Source organism: Pinus tabuliformis, chromosome 2_2 (assembly GCF_031772625.1).
Source record: "Pinus tabuliformis cultivar Carrire ecotype Pingquan chromosome 2_2, CPIR1, whole genome shotgun sequence".
NCBI lineage: Eukaryota > Viridiplantae > Streptophyta > Pinopsida > Pinales > Pinaceae > Pinus > Pinus tabuliformis.
Window position 1 is genome coordinate 741,369,942 of NC_142300.1, and position 13,081 is coordinate 741,383,022.

Consider the following 13,081-nt stretch of genomic DNA (forward strand, 5'->3'; position numbering starts at 1 on the left):
GTAACAAAATAGGTTCTTGTTGCCATTTATCATCCTAGAATAAGGCTAAGTCTCCATCTCTAATTTCTTAAAAGCTATTATCTTGAATTAAGCCTCTGTTATCCCAGGCTTTGTTCCAAATATAAGATCCTCTTATATTACCATCCATCCTTATAAGGTCATTATCTAGACAAGAGCTTGCATATTTTTCTTTCCAAGTGATAGCCGATTGTGCTTTTGGTTCCTTTATCCATCGCCACCATACTGTTTCCCCTAGAACCTTGCTTAGAATCTCAGGATCATCTAATCAAAGACCCCCTTGGTTTTTGGGTTTGCAAATTTTTTCCCAGGAAACTAAGGCCCATTTCTTCTTTTCTTCCCCCTTGCACCAAAGAAAGTCTCTTTGTATGTTTCCCATTTGATGCGGGACTCCTTTAGGAGTAGGGATAGCTGAAATCATAAAGATTGGGATTGATTATAATATAGCCTTTGTGAGGACCAACCTGCTAGCCATGTTTAATGATCTCATAGTCCATTTCCTGGTTTCGTCTTGTAGCTTACTAATCATGGGCTCCTAGATGCTCTTCTGTAACGGTTTAGCAGCTATTGGAACCCCCAGATATTTTGAGGGGAGAGAATCTCTTTGAAGGCCCAAAATTCTAGATATGTTCCTCTGAATAGAAATGTTAGTATTGAAGAAAAAAATCTTAGGTTTGGAAAAATTAACTTCCATACCTGAGGCCATGGCAAAGTCACTGAAGATTTGTTTATACGCAAGAGCTTCTCTGACTGTGGGTATTCCCTGTAGCATGGTGTCATCCACAAATTGTTGATGAGGCAAGGCCTGTCCATTGTTAGAGAGTTGTAGACCTTTGATATTACCAACTTATTTTGCATGCTTGATAGACCTACCCAGTCCTTCCATCATGAGTATAAAGAGAAAGGGAGAGAGAGGGTCACCCTGCCTAAGGCCTCTAGAAGGAATGAAAGTCTCCGTAGGAGAACCATTGACCTGCTAGAAAATTATATATTACAGAGCAATGGAACACATGAAATATTGCAGAAATATAAACACAGAAAATGCATAAAAAAAGAGAGACACAGATATACGTGGTTCACCCAGTTTGAGCTACATCCACGGAGAAATAGCCAGTCATTCTTTTATTATATTATGCAGCATACTGAAGAGATACAACCTACAACAGATACGTTGTAACACCCTCTTCGCTCTCAATATCCTCTCTTTTCCTCACTCAGAATACAGATCTACATAGACGCACTACAATTCCCTCATATATAGTGAGCAGTTGCGTTCTAGGGAAAAAAAACCCTAAATTAAACATAACTTCTACTGTTAGATCATCCGCCTAATGAACGACCTAGATTGACTAGAAATTACTAGAGTTTTACAAGGCAATTTTACATCTATTTTTGACTTCGGGGGCACTGGCCTCGAACCCCCGCTGGGGTACTGCTCACCCCTGGACCCCCGCGGGGGGGAAAAATCCTCCCTGCACACCCCCTGTGGAGGGGTGTATAGTCTTCCTTGGGTATACATCTGGCTGAAACCTTTGAATACAGAAGATAATCAAGCTCCACACCCAACAATCTCCCACTTGGAGACTGATTATAGCAACTCCACCACTGCTTCATTTGCTAAAAAATGACTCCACTTTGGACCTGGCTATTTCTCATCTTCTTCATCACACTTGAAGACCAACTGAAACTGAGCAAATTCTCAGTTTCTCCCTAGTTACAACTTTTGTTACCATATCTGCAGGATTCTGGCTAGTGTGTATCTTTTCCAGCTTCAACTTTCCATCTTCCAATGCTGACCATATGAAATGGTACTTGAGTTGTATTTGTTTAGTCTTGGAATGAAATGCAGAGTTCTTTGCAAGATGTATGGAACTCTCGATGTCACTGTATAACCTGCCCAACTCCTGATTCTTACCCAATTCATCCATAAACCTTTGTAACCAAATCATTTCTTTACTAGCCTCTATAGCAGCAACATACTCTACTTCTGTTGTTGAAAGTGTAACAACACTTTGGATTTTTGAAACTCAACTGACAGTTGTTCCACCTACAGTAAATACATATCCTGTAGTGCTCCTCCTGTTATCTCTGTCACCTGCCATATCTGCATCAACATATCCCTGTAGAGTAATGTTTTAACCACAAACGCATAATGCTTGATTTTTGGTACCTCTCAAATACCTGAGAATCCACTTCACTACCATCCAATGTTCTTTTCCTGGATTGTTCATGTACCTCTTACAACTCCTACTGCATGTGCAATACCAGGCCTTGTGCAAACCATTGCATACATTAAGCTTCCAACTCCTGATGCATATGGAACTTTAGACATATGACCCATTTCTTCTTGAATCTTTGGACACGACTCCTTACTTAATTTGAAATGGCTAGCCAAAGGTATACTAACTAGTTTTGCATTCTGCGTATTAAACCTTTTCAACACCTTTCCTATGTACTCACTTTGAGACAATGCTAATTTGCGATTCTTCCTGTCTTTAGTTATTCTCATACCAAGGATTTGTTTTGCAGCACCCAAATCCTTCATTGCAAATGAATTTTCCAATTTCATTTTGAGCACATTTATTTCCTATATGCTAGAATCTGCAACAAGCATGCCATCTGCATACAATAACAATATAATATAGATGCCATCATTTTTCCGTTTGAGATAAACACAATGATCAGAGTGATATCTAGTATAACCTTGTTCAGAGTGATATCTAGTATAACCTTGTTCAGACATGAACCTATCAATTTTAGATACAACTGCCTTGGAGCCTGTTTTAAGCCATACAACCTCTTCTTCAACCTGCACACTAATTTCTCCTTCCCTTTTACCTCATATCCTTATGGCTACTGCATATATATCTCTTCCTCCAAATCCCCATGGAGAAAGGTTGTCTTTACATCTAACTGCTCAAGATGCAAACCTTCAACTACTACTAGACTTAAAATAGTTCTGATTGAAGTCATTTTAACAACAGGAGAAAATATTTCATCAAAATCAATACCTTTCTTCTGTGTAAACCCCTTCACCACAAGTCCAGCTTTGTACATTTGTTTTCCTCCATCTTCTTCCTTCAACCTATAAACCCATTTATTCTGCAATGTTTTTTTACCCACAGACAACCTGACTAAGTCCCAAGTTTGGTTATGTGCTAAGGAGTCCATCTCTTCTTTCATGGCTTGCTCCCACTTCTTCCTGGTTTCTACCTACACTGCTTCTTCATAACATTCTGGTTCACCAGAATCAATCAACAATACATAATATAATGAAGGAGAGTATCGTTCAGGGTGTTTACTTATCCTGGTAGATCTTCTAACACCACTTTAGATGTTTGAAGTGCTTGTTTCTGTTTTGGTTGTTGTTCTGGCTATTGATCATTATGATTTTTAGGCACCATCACTTTTCCTGTGATATCATCAAGCACTATGTATTATTTTTTTCTTTTTCTTGTTTATTTTCCTACAACTCATTCTTATACAAGACCTTTTCATTGAATATTACATCTCTTCTCCTAATGATTTTGTGATTTTCATAATCATATAAGCGATAACCAAAATCATTAACACCATATCCAATAAAGGTACATTTCTTTGAATTTGCCTCAAGCTTTGTTCTACTTTCTTTGTTAATGTAGACAAATTCTTCATAACCAAAAGTCTTTAAAAATGAGTAGTTTACCTTTTTACTTGTTCATGCCTCCTCTGGAATACCACCATCGAAGGAACTTGAAGGCCCTCTGTTTATTAGATAAACAACAATATCTACAACATCTGCCCAAAATTGTAAAGGAAATCATGCATGCAATCTCATGCACCTTGCACACTCCATGATTGTCCTTTTCATCCTTTCTAACACACCATTTTCTTGTGGTGTTCTTGGAACTGTCTTCTCTCTACGAATTCCATTCTCTGAACAATACCTATGAAACTCTTTGCTGCAATATTCACCTCCATTATCTGATTTGAGACACTTCAACCTTTTCCCTGTCTCATTTTCAACCAAAGCTTTACATTTCTTGAAAGTATCAAATACATCAGATTTATTTCGAATACAATAAATCTAGGTTTTTCTGGTTGCATCATCAATAAAATTAACATAATAATGAAAGCTACCAAGAGATGATACCTGAGCAGGTCCCCATACATCTGTATGTAGAAGCTCTAATTTTTAGCTCTTATTTTCTTTCCCAACTCTAAGGAATCTAACTCTCTTATGTTTTCCATAAACACAATTGCCACAGAATTTTAAATCAACATGCTTCAAACCTGGCAACAAATTTCTTGAGTGAAGAATCTGCATCCCCTTCTCACTCATGTGCTCGAGCCTATGATGCCACAATGTCGTATCTTCTCCTATAGAGGTTAAAGCATTAACAAAATTACAAATACCATTGCATAAATACAATGTACCAAACTTTTCTCCTTTCACTATTATCAGAGATCCTTTAGTGGCCTTCTAGGTTTTATCTGTGAAAGTAGTTACACAACCTTCACCTCACAACTACCCTGTTGAAATCAGATTTTTCTTCAGATCTGGAACATGCCTTAACTCGTTCAATAGCCACTGGTTTCCATTTTGTTTTTTTATTAACACTGTACCTATTCCAACGATTTTACAGGATTTCTCATCACCCAAACGGACTTGTCCAAAATCTCCTTGAACGTAGTCATGAAAATATTTCTTATCAGGTGTGGCATGGAATGAGGCCCTTGAATCTACCACCCAAGAATCAGTAATATTTTCTAACGAAGGAATCAAAGCATCTTGCAACACATCACCTGTTACATTTGCTTCATGATTGTTTTCTTGTTACGTGTCTCCTTCTTTTCCCTTCCAAGACTTGCCGTCTTTCTTCAGGTGTCCTTTCTTCCCACATTTCCAGCACACTATCCTTGATCTAGACTTGGATCTACCTTTTCTTGACTTACTACGATATCCAGAGCTCTTTTCTCTTTCCATTTTTCTTCCCCTAGTCTCTGCAGTCAAAGCATTACTTGATGTGTCACCAGAGCTTTTCTGTCACATTTCTTCACTAAGGATTGCACCGACAACATCATCAAACTTTAAAGTACTAGATCTAGAGATAGAGTTACTAATGACCATAACTAAACCATTCCAACTTTCTGGCAATGAGAATAGAAATAACAAAGCTCTAACTTCATCATCAAAATTTAACCCTAAATGTATTAAAATCATTTAAATGATCTGCAACAGATCCACCTTCTAACATCTTCATATTAAATAAATGCTTCATAAGGAATACCTTATTTGAGGCTGAGGGTTTTTCATATAGTTTGGCCAATGCCAACCTTAAAACCTGCGTTGTCATTTTCTTTGAAATATTAAATGCTACCAATGCCGCTAGGCACAGCTGTATTATTCCAAGTGCCTTTCTATCGAGAAGGTTCCATTCTTCAACTGTCATACCCGTCGGCATCTTTGTTATTCTGCCCAATGGTAGGTACAGATCTTTCTAATACAGAGAATCTTCTTTCTGTATCTTCCACAACAAGAAGTTTTCGCCGTTAAATTTCTTGATCCTAAACCTACCATCTTCTTCCATTTCTCCCACTCGAACTGGGAACCCTTCTCTCCTACGAGTTTATAAGCCAAATAGACCTTTGGCTTTGATACCAGTTGTTATAAAATTATATATTATGGAGCAATGGAACACATAAAATATTGTAGAAATATAGACACAGAAAACACATAAAACAAGAGAGACACAAATATACGTGGTTCACCCAGTTTGGGCTACATCCATGGAGAGACAGCCAGTCCTTATTTTAATATATTATCCAGCAAACTGAAGAGATACAACCTACAACAGATTCGCTGTAACACCCTCTTCGCTCTCAATCTCCTCTCTCTTCCTCACTCAGAATACAGATCTACATAGTCGCAATACAATTCCCTCATATATAGTGAGGGGTTACCTTCTAGGGCAAAAAACCCTAAATTATACATAACTTCAACCGTCAGATCATCTACCTAATGAACAGCCCAGATTGACTAGAAATTACTAGACTTTTACAAAGGAATTTTACATCTATTTTTGGCTTCGGGTGCGCTACCCCCGAACCCCTGCCGGGGGACCGCTGGTCCCCAGACCCCACAGTCGAGGGCGATTTACCACACTGGACCCCCGTGGGGGGGACAAGTCCCCCCCGCAACCCTCCACGTGGAGGGGTGTACAGTCTTCCTGGGGCATATATCCGGATGAAACCTTTGAATACATAAGATAATCAAGCTCCACACCCAACAAGACCAAAATTGAAAAACTAGAAGAAGTAACCAAAGCCAGGATCCATCTTACCCAATTGTGGTCAAACCCGAAAGCAATAAGAACTTTCCTGATATAGCTCCAATTCAACTTATCATAAGCTTTGGCTATGTCCAATTGCATGATCATTCCAATCTTTCTCTTGCTAGTAAGAGACTGCACCACTTCATGTGCTTGGATGATGTTATTAAGAATTTTCCTTCCTTCCACATATCTAGATTGTCCCCCCGAAACTAGTGAAGGCAAGAGGGATTTGAGTTTGTTTGCAACCACTTTTGATATTATCTTGTAAACCACATTGCACAAAGATATAGGTTTGAATCTATTAGGGGTTTGAGCCAGCTCCTGTTTAGGGATCAGAGCTACAAAATAGGTACTTAGAGCCTTCAAAATGGTTCTGTTCATTCGGGAATCTTCCACTACCTGCAAAATGTCCTGTTTGACAATATTCCAGCAAGCTTTGAAGAAGTCGACATTGAAACTATTCGGGCCCGGCGCCTTACCATTCTGCATTTCTTTGAGAACCCCACTAACCTCCTCTTTGGTCACAAGCCTGTAAAGGTTGACATTATCCTCTCTAGATACCATCCTGGGTATATGCTTAGTGAAGTCCCGAATGTAGTGATCTCTATCATAACAGGTTTCTTGTGCCATGCTTTGAAAGAGCTGAACTAAAACTGCTTCTATTTCGTCATGAGAATTGAAAGTATTTCCTCTTTTATCCTTAATCAAAGAAATTATATTATGTTCTCTGTTTGCGATGGTGGATTTGTGGAAAAATCTGGTATTACGTTCACCTTCTTTTAGCCACTAGACTCTAGATTTTTGTCTCCAAAATATTTCCTCTTGTTTGCATAAATTCTCCCATTTTTGATGATATTTGGTGGCTTGATCACTTCTGACTTTTTCATGGCCCTCCTTGATAAGGGTTTGGTTAAGTTCCTGCATTTTACCTTCAATAATTTTTTTCTCTTCAAAGATATTTCCAAATTCATTCTTGTTCCAATATTTAACCCAAAGCTTGATGTGTTTTAATCTTTTTTGTAGAAGGAACATTCTGGTTCCCTGAATGTTTAATCTTCTGACCACCATTTGGCTATGTTGCTAATGAATTCTAGGTGGGAAAGCCAGATATTCTCAAATCTAAAAGGTCTGTTCCTTGGGGTACCAATGCCTTGAACATCTAGTTGTATTGGCTAGTGATCTGAGCCTCTAAAGGGCAGCACTCTTGCTACCATTTCCTTGTCATTGAGCATAATATCCTCTAAAATTATGAATCTATCTAGTTTTGAGGCTACCTGAGACTCTCCTCCTCTTTTATTATTCCAAGTGAAGATTCCATTACTCATTACGATATCCACCAGCTTCATTTTATCGATAAATGTTTGAAAGTCCAAAGAGTCTTTTCCTAGAACTCTAGTTCCCCCTTATTTCGTAAGTGATTTGATCATGTTGAAATCCGCCCCCCTAAGATCCAGGGTATTCCTACATGTCTGTATCTAAGAATCTCCAAAGAGTTTAGAAGCCTGAGTTTGTCGTCCAATCTTTGAGGGCCATAAACATTTGTTACTAGGCATGTTTCCTTGTCTCCTACTGGTTGAATTACTACAGATAAATAATCCCTAGATGCCTCCGCATCTATTAAGCCAATTTTTTGTGGGTTCCAAAGAGTGAGAATACCTCCTGCTGTATTCTCTCCTTTGACTTCCAAACAGTCAAATTTATTGAGCCATTTACTATGGATATCTCTTATCTTCTGGATGGAACGCTTAGCTTCTTGAACGAAAATTACATCTGGAGCTGTTTGTTTCATTTTATTACTCAGTAACCTTTGTTTCCTTTTACTACCTAGACCCCTGGTATTCCAAGAAGTGAACTTCATTATTAGAGATTAGTGAAGGAGTAACTGGATAGGTCTTTCATCTTATCTGAATCTATCATTAGATTTTCACATTCCATCAACAACTCATTCTGCCTTTTTCTGCCCCTCTTCTTTCCTGGGATTCTAGGTGCTAGTCCTGTTATGTTTTTCATCGTTTTCACTCCTTCGTTGCCTTGTCTATCTTTGTGTTTTTGTCTATCCACCCCTTTAGCTCGGTTTTCCATAAAAACGGCTGTTGAACCCTATTGAACTCCTCTATAGGTAATGAGTCTAACCCTTCTTTGGTTCCTTGATTCAAGAACCTTCTAAATCTAGGTTCTCTTTTTCAAGAATTTCCTGGAGTTCATGGTCCTCCATTTCCATCTCACTTTGGGTTATTTCATGATCCATCTCATGTTCTACATTACTCATCATAAATTCTTTCTGTTTGTTATTTTCTTGTACTTTTTCATTGTCTTCTGCTTTCTCCTCCTCCACTGGGTTTCCTTCCTTTGCCTTATCTATTTCTGTTGAACCTTCGTCTACTTCGAGGACTTGAAACATGTTCTGGCTAGCTTGCTTCCCTGCAAATTTATGTGTTCTTGGTCCTCTTTTGCCTTGTTTTCCTTTGTGTTCCACCTTGAAGAAGCTTTCAGAATCTTTCATTGTGTCAGATTTATTTTTGCTCTCTATTTTACTAAGAGGGCAGTCTCTAAACAGATGTCCATGCTCGTGACATTTGCGACATTTGAATGGAATATGTTCATAATCTACTGTTTGTATCCATTCTTCATCAAAAACTTCCAGAGAAACCTCGTCCAGAAAAGCTCCAGAGAGATCCATCTCCACACATATTCTAGCAAAGGAAGTATACTTTCCTCTTTTAATGGCCTCAGAAACATTGAAAAAATGCCCTAACTTATTTCCTATGGTTGATAGAGATTCCATTTGCCAGTAATCAAGAGGTAGAGAATAGAGTATTACCCAAACTGGAATTGAAGTAAAAGTTTCACGTTTCGGAACAAAATTCATAATCCAATGTCGCATATAGAGGCCTGCTGTAGCATAAAAGTAGGGCCCTCCTTCAAATACTATGTCCTTATCTTCAATATTTGCAAATACTACAGTGTAAAAACCCTTAGACCCAAGATATAGGTCAATGCTACCTTTTGATTTCCAGTGGTATTTAATCCACATTTGTAAAGATTTTTCAGGCCATAAACCCATGAATTTACAAATGATTACATATGTTTGCATGTGATCCCTATGCACCTGCAACACTAGACCATTTAAAATGACCCTGGGAGTTACCGTTGCTTTGGGTTTGCGTGGTCCCATGTGTGCTTTGCCTTTAGTGCCTTGTTCCTTGTCTTCTTCTTCATTATCCTTTGCATCATTATGCTTCCTTGACTTAGTTCCCCCCTGCTCTTCTTCACTGACTCTATCCCTTCCTTCTGAAGGCTCTCTGTAATTTTCCATTGGTTTTTTTCCCCTGTTGGCCACAACCTGCTTGCAAGAGGGAGTGGAGCTCCCTCCTTTGCATCCTTCCATGGAGGACTGCCTCTGTAATAGTTCGAAAACTTGGTTTGTCTTTTCCTGCTTCGTTCTCGCACTTAAGATGTGTATATTACATCGGCTCATGAAATTCAATTCATTATGCACATGAGATATATTTTCATTCTAGCTATGTGCATCCTCTTATAATTGGTTTGAAGAGTTATCCATGGTTTATTTGTCTTCATCTTCATGGAAATGTGGATATGAGGGCTGCTATCTTTTCAAATTGTGCGCCTAAATCGTTTTATTTTTGGAGCAGTTTTTTTCTTGTGGACATGTAATCTATAGATGATATATTTCGCAACATATACCACATCATAATGGCATTTTCTCATAATTTAATTGATGGTTCAATTGAATTTTTTTTATGTTTCAATTGAATGTAATTAGGTAGACTTTTACTAAGTTTCTTTTTACACAAATTATGGAAAAGGTAAATATAGATTTTTCTATTTTTTCGAGGTCTATCTTATTGAATTTTCCAAGAGTGTTTCTTATTTCCCCTAGAAAGATGTATTGCCAAAAAAGAAGGGGTATATTTGGTAGCCTCACCCAAACCCGCATTGTTAAGACCACTATTTTAGTGACGTCAAAATATGGAAAAGCATAATAAAGAGCCTAACTCTTCTCTAAAACCGCACTCCCTCATACAAGAATTTCTCCAAATCATCTTGAATATAGAATTGTACAATAAAAAAAACTTTAGAGTATAAGTATATGTCATAGTTTGGGGACCACGAAGGAAAGGACCATTGATGTAAATCATCAAACTCAGACTAAAAGTCATTAAACCTACCTATCACATCCTTAGATTGAAGAGTTAAAAAAGAGTGGTTTACATGCGGGACATTTACCTCTATTGGAAGTGCTTCATTCATTTGTACAATGATATAGGGTACTAGGTTGTTTTGAGGTTGTTATATGGGAAAAGAAACCTTTCCTTATGATGCTTCCTCATAAGAAATTGATCCATCTGATACTCTAAGTCCTTGAGCTCATCCATATAGCCCTAAATTCAAGATTTAGTTGAGTTTGTAGTCTTTAATTTAGGAAGAGTGTTGAAGCAACTTTCATTCATATAGCGAGCTTTGGTTATTTTTAGGAATGCCCCACCCATTCCCTATACTCTACTTCATATTGCTGATAGAGTCTCAAGATCCTTGTCCAAAAAAGTGACGACTTACATTTTTTATGAAAATATGGAAAATATTTTAATAGTGATTGGGTGCATTTCAAAAAATTGTATATAAAATTGGTACTCAAGCAATAGGTTTAAGTGGTTCAATTTTCTAAAATCACTAAGAGTGGTTGAGTGCATTTCAAAAAGAGTTGTCCTCAGTGAGATTTTTTGGAAGCTTTTCTGGTGATTTTTTCCTATTTAATTTCTCTAAAATCCTGTATTTTTTTTTTTAAATCACAAGTTTTTGGAAGCTTTTCTGGTGGAATTTTCCTATCGAATTTCTCTAAAATCCGGTAAAAATTTATTGAAATGACAAGTTTGATGGGTAACCACGGCCAAATCCAAGTGTCCCAAGGGTTTTTAAGTTATCCGTATATACAGTCAAAATAATCATTTAAATAATACAAATCAAGATTTCACCTCATAATTTTCTTCCAACACCTAAAAGTCCAAAATATCACACTATAAACAACTCTTTTAAAAAAAATGTATATAATTTATAGGAAAACCGTATATAATTTATAGGAAAACCGTAGATCCACATAAAGACCCAACACCCTTGATGCAACACCCTCGATGCTGAGAAAACTTGTGATTCCAAAAAAGAGAAGGGAATTGGGCTTGTCTGTCATGTATGCCTCAAGCAATCCAAAGACTAAGCAATGAAGAAGCCTTTGGGACACTTTGTTGGTCTTAGATCCTTGACTTTGTGCAAATAAGAGAACCAAGCATGTGAGGTTTTTGCTAAACTTGGCCATCTCGTGCCCGCGAAGACCTTAAGCAAATAGTAGCAGTGAGACCTTATGCAAAAACTTATTCATCCATGCGTCAGCACCCTATGGAACCCTGTATAATGTTGGGACCTGCAACTCTGAGTCATTGCATGCCCTAAAAGAAAAATTGAGCCCTTGATCTGCGACAGCATATAGGCAGAAATCGCAGTAATACAAAACTCTAAATTGGTGAACTCCATCTCTTCACGAAACTCTTTTTATATTTACACTGATGGGCGTGGTTTATATTGGAATGGGCAATAAGTGAGTTTTTTTTATTAAGAAAAAGTTAATATTCGAGATTAAAAATATAGTCATCATCGTATAACAGAATCTTGAACATTACAAATTAATAATAAATGTGAACTAATATAGTTTTGGTCGATTTGTGTGTTGTAGCAATTCTCTATTCCATCATCTGCCTAGATGAGAGGAGTGCACGCTCGACTTGGACATCATTTCTTTCATTCACAGTTACCCTTCCCTCCATTTCCACTGCCATAGACCTCAATTTTGACTCTTCCTAGGCATTTCTGAGCACGAGTTAATTTATTAAAATTATTTCTAAAATTAAAGCAATCTGAAATAATCTTCACGAAGAAGAATGGGTTTTGCAAACAGCATGCTGACACACTATTTTGAGATTTCATTGCCATCCATAGAGGTGTATCCAAGGCATTCAAATCACAACCTCATTGGATCGTTCTTCGGTCTATAATGTTGTATATGTGTTCTGAGTCTATTTTTAACTTTTGTTAACATTAGCTTAACATTATCGGGCTTCTTCTCTTCCATGTCGTTGTAATTTTCAGTTATATTCAACACATTTGATTTAGTATTATGGTTTATTGGGCATGACATGGTTTGTATGATAAGCATGAGAACAACACATTTGATTTAGTATTATGGTTTATTGGGCATGACATGGTTTGTTTGATAAGCATGAGAACCTTGTGGTTTATGTTGTCATTTGCACCATGGCTGTAAACCACATTCGTAGTTACACAATTCATTAGAAGTTGAAGTTAGTGGAATCCATGAGAGGAGAATCTAACATCAAGGAAATGGTTGCTTGTAATTTAGGTTATTAACATATTTGTGGATTATTTGCAGTAAAAATTATATACTTCCGATTAATGTATGTACATATTTGGCCTATCTAAATTCAACTTATATAAGATTGAACGTGCAAAAAAACTAAGAAATATAAATTTCTATATAGGATGGAACGTGCAAACAAACTAAGAAATATAAGTTTGATGGACAAAATAAAGGTCCGGCACATCATTGAAGCAACAATGGTCCAGTATAACATTTTCAAGCCAGTCATGCTTAGGCAATTCCTCAACAGCTAGAGCTAGCGAAAGCCATGAAAGCTCCCTACATCAAGGAAAAAGCAGAT